Below are 15,351 nucleotides of genomic sequence, written 5' to 3'. Positions count from 1 at the left end.
GTTGTTTCCATTTTATTATTTATATTGTATTCGATATTTTTGTACTGAAGTCCACTTGTCATTTGTTTCATATTGTCCCATTTTGTTTTGCGTTCGGCCAACGTTATTGCTTTTGTTGTTGTTGTAGCAGGTCCTCATCTCATGGAGAGTACACGGCGTAAAATGTGTACGGAACCTAGCAACTCTATTTTCTGAAGTTCTCCCGCGTTGACATGGCAAGGGAGTTTGTTGAGCTGCTTATCAAGGTCCCTTTATAGTTATAATAATAATAATAATAATAATAATAATAATAATAATAATAATAATAAAATAATAATAATAATAATAAGGATGACCTAAAACTATACGCTGCAAATGACAAACAGCTGGAAACACTGGATGACCTAAAACTATACGCTGCAAATGACAAACAGCTGGAAACACTATTAAAGACAGTTCATGGATTTACCAAAGAAATAGATATGAAATTTGGATTAGAAAAATGCGCCAAAGTAACCATGAAAAGAGGAAAACTAGTTAAGAGTAACAACATCACACTAGATAAAACCAATGAAATAAAAGAATTAGACCAAAGCCAAACTTACAAATACTTAGGAATCCATGAACTAGATAAGACACAACACACAAATGAAAGAGAAAATAAAAAAAGAATATTATAGACGAGTTAGATCAATACTAAAAACAGAGCTCAATGCTAAAAACAAGATAATAGGTATCAACACTTTAGCTGTCCCAGTTATAAGTTACAGCTACAATATCCTTAACTGGACACGAAATGAACTGTCCAAAATAGATAGGAAAACAAGAAAAATACTGACAGGATCTAGGATGCATCACCCAAAATCTGACATAGAAAGACTATATATACAACGTATAGAAGGTGGTAGAGGCCTTATACAGCTGGAAAACTACTATAAAATAACCACCATAGGACTGCAAAAATACCTACTTCAGAAGGAAGGAAAACTGATCCAGATAGCAGCAAAACATGAGCAAAACAAAAAACTGTTCTCAGTATTTAAGGAAGCTGACAAATACAAACAAGAAATCATACCACCTAATAAACACAAAGAAGAAGACGAAGATGATGTAGAAACAACAAAAGCTATAAAACAAATGAAATCCAAACTAAAAATAGAGCAGCAACGAGCCATGATAAAACGATGGCAAGAAAAGCCCCTTCATGGTAAATACTGCACTAAACTAAACGCAAAAGAAATAGACAAAGAAAAATCCCAGCAATGGTTGAGAAGCTCAGGACTCAAAGCAGAGACAGAGGGATTTTTATTGCAGCACAAGACCAAAGCCTCCCCACCAGAAATTACCAAAAACATGTAATGAAAAGAAATATTACAAGTAACTGCAGAATATGTGGAGATGGACAAGAAACAATAAATCATATTATCTCTAGCTGCCCAGTCCTGGCTAAGAAGGAATATATTCACAGACATGACAGAGTTAGAACCTACATACATTGGAAGCTATGCCAACATTATGGAATAACAACAGAAAAAAGATGGTATAGGCACACACCAGAAAAGGTCACAGAAAACGGGAAAGCAACCATACTCTGGGATATGCCGATACACACAGATAGAAAAATTAAGGCCAACAGACCAGATATAGTTGTCAGTGATCATGAAGAAAAACAATGCTTTCTAATTGATGTATCAATACCGGCAGATGACAACGTGTCTCTAAAAGAAATGGAGAAACTCTCAAAATACAAAGACCTGGAAATAGAAGTAACTAGAATGTGGAACCTGAAAACAGAAACAATTTCTATCATAGTAGGTGCATTTGGCATGATAAAAAAATATTCAGACAAATGCATAACAAAAACACCAGGACTTACAAACACATATAATATACAGAAAATTGCACTACTAGGCACTGCACACATCCTACGCAGAACACTTTCCATACAATAACCATCAGAGCATCACAACAAATCACAGCACATACCCAAGGCAGTGAAGTGAAAATACGCTATAAAAATAAAACTGCTGAATAATGATACTAATAATACTAATAATAATAATAATAATATTAATTATTATTATTATTATTATTATTAATATTATCATTATTATTATTATTATTATATTATTATTATTATTATTATTATTATTATTATATTATTATTATTATTATTATATTATCATTATTATTATTATATTATTATTATATTATTATTATTATTATTATTATATTATTATTATTATTATCAGCCTTCGAAGTTCAACTGGGAAATAGAAAAATAAAGAAAGAGAAAAAAAGATAAGAAAAAAGGAAAGAAAATAGTAAAGGAATGAAAGAGGAAAAATAGCAAGAATATTTAATCAAACATTTATGCGTCATTTTATTTATTACTCTAGGGTGTGATGTTAACAACCCGCAAACATATTTCTCCTCGTACATTTGGAGTACTGAAAGTGTAGCAGTTTCAGAATATTTTCTGAGAATATGCGCTTTCAAGTCTTTTTCAAAATTGCAGCCGTTTGATGCAAAAGGTTTGGCAAGTACTTTCGAACTACTGTTATTGTGCCTGACATCATATCTCTGCCCATTGAATTTTTGCTTAATTGCTCTTTTATGCAATCATCATGAATCAATTTGTTTTGTGCATTCTGCTGCTTACACCAGATAGCAATCTCTACACATCCCACCTTTTTTACACATAATACCATTTCTGTTGATATTACTGATGGAATTCACTTGCCTTATGGTGTTGCACAGTGAACAGCGCTTTCCAGTAATCTTTCATTTCTTTGACTGCTAAAATCTATGGCTTTAACTCCAACATAAAATTTACGTCTAGTTTTTCAAAAATTAGCGTTGAATTTTTGGACACAAAAAATTAGTTTTCTGAAAGCAGAATAATGACAGAGTCATTTTGCAAACCCACGTCATCCCACATTTACCTCCATCGTTGCTCCGATCATCCACATCATATACTTCGGTCAAATCTAAAATCCAGATTTTTAGGCTAGAAAGGATTTGTACTGACGTAAGGTATTACTGAAAACATAGAAAAGCTTTTGTACACCATTATGTCAAACGAGGTTTACAGTGTATTACGATTAAATGAAATAGCAAATGGCATAGCTAAGATTAGCAAAGGAAGTCAAACCTTTATGCGTAGGTTTAGCAAACAGTGTACAATATGTAACAGAAATTTTTTAATGATTACGTGTCGTGTTGCATGAAGGTTACCAGCATGTTGCGGAAAAAATATCCTCGTTTCAAAGAGATACTTCCGCAGACGCCTATTGTAGCATTTAGAGGGAATAAAAGTATAAGAGAACTATCAAGCTTTACTTCTAACACCAAGAAAACTTCATTTTTCGACCCTGAAGCGATGAAAAACAAAGCTGACCTCGGCGGAATTTGAAATGCGAATGAAGCGACGGACGAAATACTGCTAAACATTTCGCTCAGCGTGCTCACGTTTCTGCAGGCTCTATTATTAGCTTAAGATCCAGAAAATGGCCCTTCTAGATACATTGCATTTTAAAACCCAAGCTGGCGTCCAACATTAAAAATTAATGATTGCGATGTACAGGAAATAAGTTTTTTTCTGATAAACGTTATTTATTATGCAAAATTTTACACAAATAGCTTTATGTTTACCTTTTGAAGGATTTGTTTTACTCTCCTCTTCACTAATTCAGGTTATACATATCAGGTGGGGCACATATGGCGCAAAGGATCTCCAGACGAAGCCAGCAAGACTATGACAAAACACGTTGGCGTGGAAAAATGACTATAGCATATTTACTATTCACTGGACTGAATTACAGGTCATAGCAGAACAATGCCAAGCACTTAAAAAGTGCCAATGCAAAACTGAGTGTGCAGGACGTTGCACATGCAGGAAGTCAGCCCTTCCTTTTACTTCCCACTGTGTCTGTCCATGCATCTGATTGGTGATGAAATCTGAATAACCTGAATTGGTGAAGAATGTAGTAGGAAAATCCTTCGAAAGGTAAATGTAAGGCACTTTGTGCAAAATATAAAACTTATATCCTGTTCAGCGCAACTATTAGTTTTTAATGTTGCACACTATCTTGTATTTTGGCTGCCATTTTCGATTTTAAAGTGCATTTCGATTTTAAACTATAGGTGTGCCAGGTTGCATATTTGCATCACCTTTTCGAGGGTTTTACTTGTATCTTCTTCACTATGAGTGTAGTATAGGAAGAACAGTACAATATACTCAATTACAAGGAATATCATATCCTCGTAGTAAGCTATAAAGGGATCTTTCAACCTGTATCTGAGTTGCCCCAGAACAATGCATATATATTTCAATGAAAAAAATCATTAAAAAATTTTTTTACTAGAATGTTGTAATTTCGGTAGCTACAATCCATCAAATTATGCACTCTCGTTATTCATGCTTTGTGCATGGACGTGCCTCCATAAAACTGAGCTCTATATGAATTCTATATTTTCCTCTTCCCTCCATTTTCGTGAACAGCCCATCAAAAGGAGATGCACAGTACAAATCAAAGGAATGTGTTTTATTAAATATATACATGCATAAAAACTTACATACATAAATGCATACACACATACACACACAAACACATATAGGTGCGACTGTGTGGTAGGTACCTTGCTTATCAAGCATACGGTTCCGGGTTTAGTCCCACTGCGTGGCACTGTGGGCAAATATGTTCTACTATAGCCTCACGCTGACCAAAGCCTTGTAAGTGGATTTGTCAGATGGAAACTGAAAGAAGTGCGTCGTATGTGCAAATATATATGTATAAATATGCGTGTGTATATGTTTGCTTGTCCCCCATTATCGCTTGAAAACCGATCTTGGGGTGTTGATGTCCCCATACATTAGCAATTCGGCAAAAGAGACCGATAGAATAAGTATTAGGCTTACAAAGAATAATCCGGGAACAGATTTGTTCGACTAAAAGCGGTGCTCCAACATGGCTGTAGTCAAATAACTGAAACAAATAAAATCATATATGAATATATATATATATATATATATATATATATATATATATATATACAAACATTTATGAATTTGTGTTACAAGATTCCAGAGACAATACTATGTGTTGAAACAGATATTGTTGCATTTCGGGACGGTCGTGTTTTTTTTTCTCTTTTTGCCAAATAGTGCGTGCGTTTATTTGGCAACAAGGAAAAAGGACTATCCAGAAATACAAGAAATTGTATATATATATATATATATACATGCATACACACACACACATACATACATATATATATATTTATATATATATATACATAATTATATATATATTTATATATATATATACTTACATTATATATATATATATATATATATATATATATATATATACATATATATATATAATATATATATATATGCATGTGTGTGTGTATGTGTGTGTATTCTGAAGGATAAACACGCATGCTTATTAATTCTGGTGTGTTTGCGTACGTGGCGTTAGGTTAACATATGTATATATTTTATGTATATGTTGCTGTTCGCTTACATAAAACGGAGAACCAATAAATTTTGATCTGATATGCAATGTCACGTGATGAACACTATCATTATTTTTAGGAATATCAGTTAATAATATTTAGTTCATACCAATGAATACAGTATAATGCCATGTTCCCATTCGCCCAAATACACACCCAAATATTTTATAGATTTCAGTTGTTTTGGAGAAAAACAACAAATATCATACCACTAATAACACACATGATACACTACAGCTCAAGCCCTTCATACAAAGGAGACATTAATAAAACCGCAAGAAGCAAAGAATGAAGCATGAAATGATTTATAATGGTGTCATCGATATATAAAAGAATATATATCAGTATATAATATGATATATATTTTAGCTGCTGCACTCTTGCGTCTTGCCTGACTTTAGCTGGGATGATGATTTCTAACACACTTGGTGCAACCATTCGTATGGGGGAGCATTATATATATGTGTGTGTGTATTTATATTTATACATGTATGTTTATATATATATATATAAATATATATATATATATATACGCATATATATATACGCATATATATATATACATATAGATATGCATCCTTACATATAAATATACATGTGTGTGTGCGTATACATACATGCATATATATATATATATATATATAGAGAGAGAGAGAGAGAGAGAGAGAGAGAGAGAGAGAGATAGATAGATAGATAGATAGATAGATAGATAGATAGATAGATAGATAGATAGATAGATAGATAGATAGATAGATAGATAGATAGATAGATAGATAGATAGATAGATATGGTGGAGGGAGACATGCTTACACGATGCACAGGCAACAATATGAACTCTGTATAGATTAGAAAATCGAAATAAATTTAAATATAAGAAAACCTCACTGCGATTGTAACGATATGAAATGCATTTTTACATTCGGTTGATTTTTGGTAAAAAGTAAGTTGTCTCTCTAAGTACCGTTCCGCTGTTTGTTGAGTTACGGAAGAATGATTTGCCTTATGCTTCAATAAATATATGAGCTGCTGCGTAAACCAGTCGTATGTTAGTCCACCGGAATTGCAGATAGCCTAGTTTGCATAGTTTTGTTTCCTATGGCTCACGACAACGAGATGAAGTAAAATATATTAGAAGCTAAAGCAGGAGGGAGGGTTTATAAATTCTCAATACATTTGTATTAAGATGACATATATGAAGATCTAAACTGCCGTTTTTGATAGGCCCACTGACTACACTATCAAAGGATTTGATATTTCTAGCAATTCTTCTTACAGATTTAAGAAGCTCAAAAATTTAGCATGTTTGCTGCTATATTTTCTGAAACATGTACAATCCATTATTATGGTTTTTGTACACATTCAGTAGGCTTTTATTTTAATGCACTTTATGTAAACACTACCACAAAAATACAGAGAAGCAAGACACAAGCCAATCGATTCGGTTAATTTTATCCGATCTGTTGTAAAATTTGTGTATGTGGTTTGTCAAAATGAATTTGTATTACTTAAACGTCATCGCTTAACTACACAGCTTCTTCGTTCTGAACATTAAGATTTCGCGTATTGTTGACCACATATGACTTCCAATGACGCCACTGTCAGTTTCAAGTTACGTTAAAGAAATTAAGACAGAAAGTTTTATCTTTGATTTTATTAATGATGAAATTGGTACACACCAATTTATAAGCTCAGTCATGTTAGTATACTGTGAGTTGCAAATTGGAATATGAAATAACAGCAAACGATTATTGACATTCAAAATATAATCTTTTGTATCAAATAAAAGCTAACTGCATTATATTTGGAAGTGTGTATAATAATATTATGCTCCAAACTAGATTTTATTTCCCTGCTATTAAGCATTTGAGAAGAAATTATGTTGACAAATGACATTTAGGTTTTATAATTATGCTGATTTTTCGTGACTTTTATTGTGTACAAATCAAATGAAAACTTTTTCCTTATTTTGTATTTTTCGTATTTTAATTGTTCACTGTTAATTTCTGTTGGTTAATTTGGAGCAACACTGCTGACACGGCTATCTATGTTACGTGTTATTTAGCATGTTTGATTGGACGCAAAGTTAATGTCTATAATCAGCTATATTGAACAAAGATACTTATATATGTATATGCACATTCACACATATACGTAGAAGCCCGTTTGCACACACACACACACATGCACGTGCACACGCGTACAGAAGCACACACACATACAAACACACACACTTATAGTTAGAGTTGTTTAGATATATATTATGTTTTATGATTTTTTCCTTCTCTATTGCCTACATAAAACCAAGCAATTATTTTTCTATAATTGGTAAAAACTGCTTATATATAATCTCCATTCATTTGCTTGTTTACCTAGTTTCTGCTATAAATCCCAACACAATTTATCTTCTGCTCTGGTGGTCGAAAATTTCTATTCACTTCTGAGAATAACATATAAACAGAGATGCAAGTCTGACGAGGCCATTTCCCGTGGATTGTAAAATTCATCGTTTACTTTGTTCAGACAATACGATCGTAATAAAGCACGCTGGCAATATAATAACCGGAATACAAAAACTACAGCATTTTACATACACTGATTTTAGATTCCTAGAGCAAATCCCTGAATACATAACATTGAAACAACGGTGAAATAAAGAGTAGTTATTCTTACATTTATCTGTTTGAGTTACGTCTGTGTAGAAATATCTATTTCGCATAAGCTAGTTGAATAAATATACATATATATGTAGAAATAGGTTATATTCTAGAAAAGTATTGAAAATTGATCAATGCTATAACAACATATTCAACATTCATGTAAAAAGTGAATGAAAATATGTTTCCTTGGTTTCCGTTGGGTGGCAGCTCTATTCCATGGTTTGCTTTATTTTTGATGTCAACTTCATAGCAAATAAATATTATTATGTATTATATTGTTTAGCAAAATTATTGATTTCACATGTCTCAATTTCCCTAGCTGGAAAAGGTTTGCTCGATAAGTTCTCAAAAGTTCACTAGCAGCAGACTAGCGTCGTACCAAGGAGAATAATTTCCTCTTATATTCATAAACCTACACTAACCAGAAATAAACTTTCATCATACATACGTTTGTAATTCTTGAAAGGATACATTTGTTTTCGTTTCGAATTATATAATATATAATTTATTTTTCTAATATACTGAATTATGTTTCTAGATATCAATGACCATATAAGTTATTTTCCTTTTTCATGCTTCGGTCCTGTTCATATGTATTCTATATCCACGAAATCTTTCGTAATGCAATGATAAAGAAAATCAGATGAACAGTAGCATTGTGAAGAACAGGATATCTATTTCAGGTTTCTCAATATCAGAAATGGTTAAGTGTTAATTTTTCTCTCCCTAGATAATTTGAGCAGCATAAACACACATACAAGCAGATATGCACAGGCAGCCACGCCCAGACAAATATATATATATATATATAATATATATATATATATAATATATATATATATATATATATATATATATATATATATTTATTTTTAAATGTCTATATTTTTAAATGTCTTACTTTGAAAAATTGCATTCGGTGGGATTAGTAATATTTTTGGTAGAAATGACTGATTGTCCCTCTTAGCGTTTGGCATGTATGTATAATGCCTCCTGGCATGTATGTATAATGCCCTCTATATATAAAATATATATATATATATATATGATGTATGTATGTGTGAATATATATATATATGCATTTGCATATACAGAAGTTGGACAAAATAATGGAAACACATTAACATTTCAAACATATTTCTTTTAATATGGTGTAGGACCACCTTTGGCAGTATTACAGCTTGAATTCTACAAGGTATGGACTCGCACAAAGTTTGAATTGAATTTTTGTCTATTCTTCAGCCAAAACAGTCTCCAGTTCTTGTAGTGGTGACGGTGGAGGATATCGACTCCTTACTTGTTTTTCTAAAATGAATCATAAATGTTCAATAATATTGAGATCTTGAAACTGTGGTGGTCAGAGAAGATGTTCAACTTCACTAGAATGATCCTCGTGCCAATCAGTAATAACTGTTTTTAGCTGTGTGAATTGGTGCATTATTATCCTGAAATATTGCGTTTCCCTCAGGAAACATTTCCGTAAACATAATATGAATTTGATCATATAAAATGCTTAATTAGTCTTGACTATTAATTCGGCCATGATGGGAAAGCATTGAACCGGCGGATTTCTAAGATATAGACCCGCAGATCATCACATATCCTCCTCCATGTTTAACATTTGGAAGAAAGCAGTCCGGCTCAAATGCTTCATATGTCTGTCTCACACGTATACTCAGCTAGGAAAATATCATTCTTCCACTGTTCTAGAGGCAAGTTCTGCAGGATTTACTCCACTCTAAACGCTTTGCAACTTTTATTTTTGAAAATAGGGACTTTAGGATTGCAGCCGTCCCGTGAAATCCGGTTTTGTGCAGCTCCCGACGAACAGATTTGTGGAAACTGGATTCTCGAGGTGTTCATTAAGCTCTACAGTATTTGTAGGAGCTGTACATTTGTGCTCCTGTGTAGCACTTCACCTAAGTGTCCGACGCACCCTAGCTCAAATTTTGGTTTTCTTCTGGAGGTTGACGAGTAGGTTTTTCCCTCTTTCTCAAAAGCTGTCATTACTTCAGAGACATTACGTCTTGATACACCTAACATTTCGGCTGTTTTCACTAGGCCAGCGTCTTCCATACAAGCACCAACAATTTGATCTCTTTGAAAGTCCGACAGATCTCTATTCATAATGAATTATAATTAGCATTTTCTGGTAAAATCTGGGAAAAAAACAGCAATTTTAGCAAAACATATTAAGCAACCCTAATAATAAATGAAAATACATAAAATTAAACAAGATTTCGACGGTTTTTATTGATATTTCAAAATCATGATGCTATGATGCTAAGTGTTTCCATTATTTTGTCCAACTCGTAGTATATGTGTATGTATACATACAAGCACAAACACACATATATTCTTAGATATATATGCAGATGTAAATGTACATATATATATATATATATATATATATATATGTATATATATGTGTGTGTGTGTGTGCGTGTATGTGTGTGTGTGTGTGTGTGTGTGTGTGTGTGTGTGTGTGTGAACACAAACACACTTTCATATATATACGTATATGCAGATTTAGTTGTCCGTGCGTGTATATATATGTATTGGGAAAGTAGTGCGTCCGATTTCGGATAGGAAGATGAGTTAAATTTTCATCGAAGGTTGTTTTAAAGTTGAATGAATATATATATCTCAGTCTTCAGTATCCCAGTATCCTAGTACATATACCATATATATCAAAAGCCTGAATGCCTTACTTCACACTAACAGTCAATGTTCTTTTGTTTTTCTTTTGCATGAATTACTCTGAAGTACAAGGTTCATACGGGTTGGTCTACGAGAAGGGTAGGTAAGCATAGGAACTTTATTGAAACAAGAAACTCTTCTGGATGCTTGCATTATTTCTTCACCTTTCGAGTTTCGAAATAATTAGTGGACCAGCAGTCTCCTTCTTTCCACTATAAAGTATACAGCAGTCGTTTGTATTAGCCAGTCTTGATGGCAATACAAGCGACTGCAACAAAACAAATATTTCCTTTCTTCTTTACCTATTATTTGTAACTGAAGAAGCCATTTTAGCGGTAAAACACCAACACTCCGAAAAAGTTCATTACTAAAAATAAATGAATATGTGGACACCCGGATGTAAGAGTTTTAGTTACATTACGAGAAAACATTCTGACATTAACATTAAGTTTACAGTTTCCTATCAAAGAATGTGTTCTAAAACCATTATAATGTAATCACACCACACAAACACATACACATGAACACAAACACTCACAAGCACAATCAGACACACACTATCTCCATCTGTCTGTCTGTCGCTGACTCTCTCTCTCTCTCTCTCACAAACACACACTCAATCACGCACAGAAAAGAGTATCAGTGGCATAAATGTATTTCAGACATTTTATTAGGCTGAACGACATCGGTCTATATATGAAATAGCAGTTACTGACTTTAAATAGAATCTGTTTTGTAAATCTCTGATTTTTGTTTATTTATTTGTATGATTTAGAGACACACATGACTCGAAAAAGAAGCGAAATACTTGACATGGTTTTATTTCATACAGTTTAGCGCTTTAACTACGAAGACATATTATTAACCAAAAATAGTTGTGCCCCCACGCGCAGTATTATGAACAATAAATATGCAAATAATAGTTAGACAGGGTTATGCAGTTTGTACACAATAGAGCTACGAGAATAACATCTACTCAATTATTAAACCATGTTGTTTTCTTGCAAATTCAAATGGAATAAATTTGACAATATTAATTGCTCTTGTAACATTTGTGAGATTAAATAAGAAACGTTCAATTTTATTCGAACTGTCGTGAAATTGCTGTAGGAACACTATTTTCAGAACCATTTTAACCTTTTTAGCCCTGTAGCGTGTGGCAAAAATAGTTTTGTTGCAAACTATGATAATTTTACAACTGCTAATATGTTACAACTGCCTTCAAACAATTTGCAGTGCAGTGGAAAACAAATGGTGTTATTGAGATTAACTGCACGTTAACAATGAGATATGTTTTCGATCCAAGAATTTTGCATTCCGTTTTATAGACAAAGCTTATGCAGAAGCACTTCGAAGGATCAAATTATGTGCATGGGTGGTACAACTTGCTCTTGGGTACGTTTAGTGGTTGTCTAAGAAGACAGGCGACTCAAACATGGAGGCATAGAATTGGCAGGGAGGTTCAATTTCTTAATCTTCGTCAGCAAAAAATACCTGATTTCTCTCTCTCACTATCTCTCTCTTTGTTTTTTCATTCTTTCATTCTTTCTTTCTTCATCTCTCTTTCTTTCTCTCTCTCTCTGTGTTTCTCTCACTTTCTTCCCCCCGCCTCTCGCTCTTCCTAAGTCACTGTATCTCTTATTAAATTTTCCCAGTGGATCATAAAATGAATGGACTTTGTAACCATGAATCTTAATACGATTATTTTTATTCTATATTTTATAGATAGGTTTAATTCTTAAGCCAGTTTATTCGATGAGATTACGATGGATGTTAGGACGTTCTACTGAGTCTTCAACAGAAATGGAACTAGTGTTACAAACTACTATTATAGATTAAGTATTTTTACATTAATTATATGAGTACACAAATAACATTGTTTATCAGCACCTGATTACAAAATTTTATAGTCTTCGAGGAAAACTTCCAACTATATTTTGTAATTAATATTGTGTAATTTTACAGAAGCCCAAATTATGATGAAAACACGCATACGCTTTCATAGATAAATTCATACATGTCTATACACATGCATTTATATACGTAAGTACATACGCACAAACATACACAGAAACACTCACGCATAAGAGTGTGTATAAGTGTGTATGTGTGGTAGACACGAAACATGGAAAACAAGCCGGAAGATTAATTAAAAACCACACGAAAAAATATTAAACCTCCTACTTGAAAAACGATAGAGTATAGTAATTCATTTAGATGTTAATTTTGTTGGGAAAGTCTCAACGGAAACAATTGAACGAAATTGCGTATAGAGTACGTGTATCTTTATTATATTTAATTAGTAGAGCTCCGAAGGATAAAGTTTATTAAATCATTATTTGAACGTATAACGGAAGATGATTGAAGCATGGACTATAACCCGGTGAGTAATAACTCAACACAACATACAAGTAAACATATAAGTCCTTCATGTAAGTTTCGAAAATTCCCAGTTAGTATTTTTTAATAAATGAAAACTGAAATTCTCCTCACGCATGCTTATACATATACATACAGTCACATATGATATATAGATAAATAGATAGAGATAGATAGGTAGAAAGAGAGGTAGAGAGAGATAAAGAGAGAGAGAGAGTGATCCATGTATATACATATGTACATATACTTTATTATATACGCATACAATCATTTGCGATGCAATAAAATTACCTTTTTTTTTTTTTGTATTGTCACGAAATAAGAGAAGCAATTTGCGCTTTTAATATATCAATTGTTTTTTCTTGGGTGAAAAATAGGAAAATAGAAGGTGTCAGGAGAAGAGTTTACTTTTAGTATAGGGAAAGGCCTACAGTCAACAGAATGGAAGTGTAACAGGTTTGTTTAATGTTTCTGAAGGAAGAGTGTGAAATAAGCAGTCACTTATATTCGCTAAAGTGCAATGGAGAGAAATATGTTGCTGAGTCAGCAAATTTCAATTTTAACATTTTGTGAATTGATGTGTATATGAGAGAAGACTGAGTGATGAGTAAAGGAGGGGAGGTAAAGTACATACGTAAGTGGACATGTAAGCATAAACGTTGGAAGCAGGGAAATACTGAAAATGTTTGACAGGAATCATAGTGAGCTCGTGTAAATATAACCGCCGTATGTATACAAGGGGTCTGATGAGAAATTGCCATGGAATAACAATGTGGCTGTGATGTCCTTAGGTGAAAGGAAACCAAATCGATTTTGGAAACAATAGTTGATTAACTAATTGTTTTATGCATAAAACCTTGAAATACGTTTCTTCTTTTCATCACGTAATGCATTAATTTAGCATATTTGTTAAATGGATTATTTTTTTACTGTAATTTTTGCAGTATTGTTTCTTTTAGAGGTTATCATCCATGAGTAATGGATTATGAAATTATGGATTATGGAGAAGAGAACGGCAAGAACTGTTTCTTTACTTTGTATTATTGAATATTTCCTGTTACATATTAACTACGCTCACTATTTCGAAATTAATCTGCAGCTCCATACATAAATTAAAAACATATACGTGTATTAATGTATGCATGCATGCATGTATGTACGTAAGTGTATATAAATGTACGCCATGATAGATCGCTAGCCACTACACATTCTTTATTTTCTCTCCTTGTTTCTTTCTGTGTTCCTTTCTGTGGAAGAGCGTAGGCTCGAAACGTTAAAGACTTTTTCCTTTCCCGAGCGTTACAATAATACATCTGTTTGTTATCTACACCACCTATCTTCGTCTTTTTTTTGTGAATTCTTCCTATATGTAGCCATATACTTACGGATGCACCCAACCATCCACTATATATATAAATATATATTTTATTGTCTCATTAAGATCAACAAAAAGTACTCCATGTATTGTGAGAAATAAATATTATTTAATTACACAGTATAAAGGTACGAGCTACTAATATTTTCCTACGGTGAAGACATGTGTCTAGACATGGTTTTATAACATACCTTCTGTCTCCAAACAATATTCGGGTTAGGAGAACATGGTCTGTTCTGTTTGAAGATGGGGACACTGGTACACGAAAAATCAGGAGAAAAGAAATCGTGACGCTGGATTCAAAATTTGGAAGAGCGAATAAAATATGAACGACGAAAGAATAGAAAAGAAAGGAAATTAGAGGTACTTTCCTTTTGCCCATCGAAGCCATAAATAAACTAGAATAATAATACTACGAAGGGGGCTTCAAAGACTGGAAGACAGCGGCTTAATCGGGAGAAGGTGGTGTCCTCCAGTTCACCAAAAGAAATTTATCCATGTTGATCAATCAATTTTTTCATAATTTTCTCTCATGTGTGTGTGTGTATTTTTGTGTTTGTCTGTGTGTGCGCGGGTGCGTGTGTATGTATATGTGTGTGTGTGTGTTTGTGTGTGTGTGTGCGTGTGTGTGTGTGTGTGTGTGTGTGCGTGTGTGTGTGTGTAAGTAATGACGTTAATTATCCTACATTTATTAGTGCATGTATAAATACGAAAATGCAAAAAAGAAATGAAAATTCA

This window comes from Octopus sinensis, linkage group LG16, assembly GCF_006345805.1.
Source record: "Octopus sinensis linkage group LG16, ASM634580v1, whole genome shotgun sequence".
Taxonomy (NCBI): Eukaryota; Metazoa; Mollusca; class Cephalopoda; order Octopoda; family Octopodidae; genus Octopus; species Octopus sinensis.
This window is presented reverse-complemented; position numbering follows the sequence as displayed.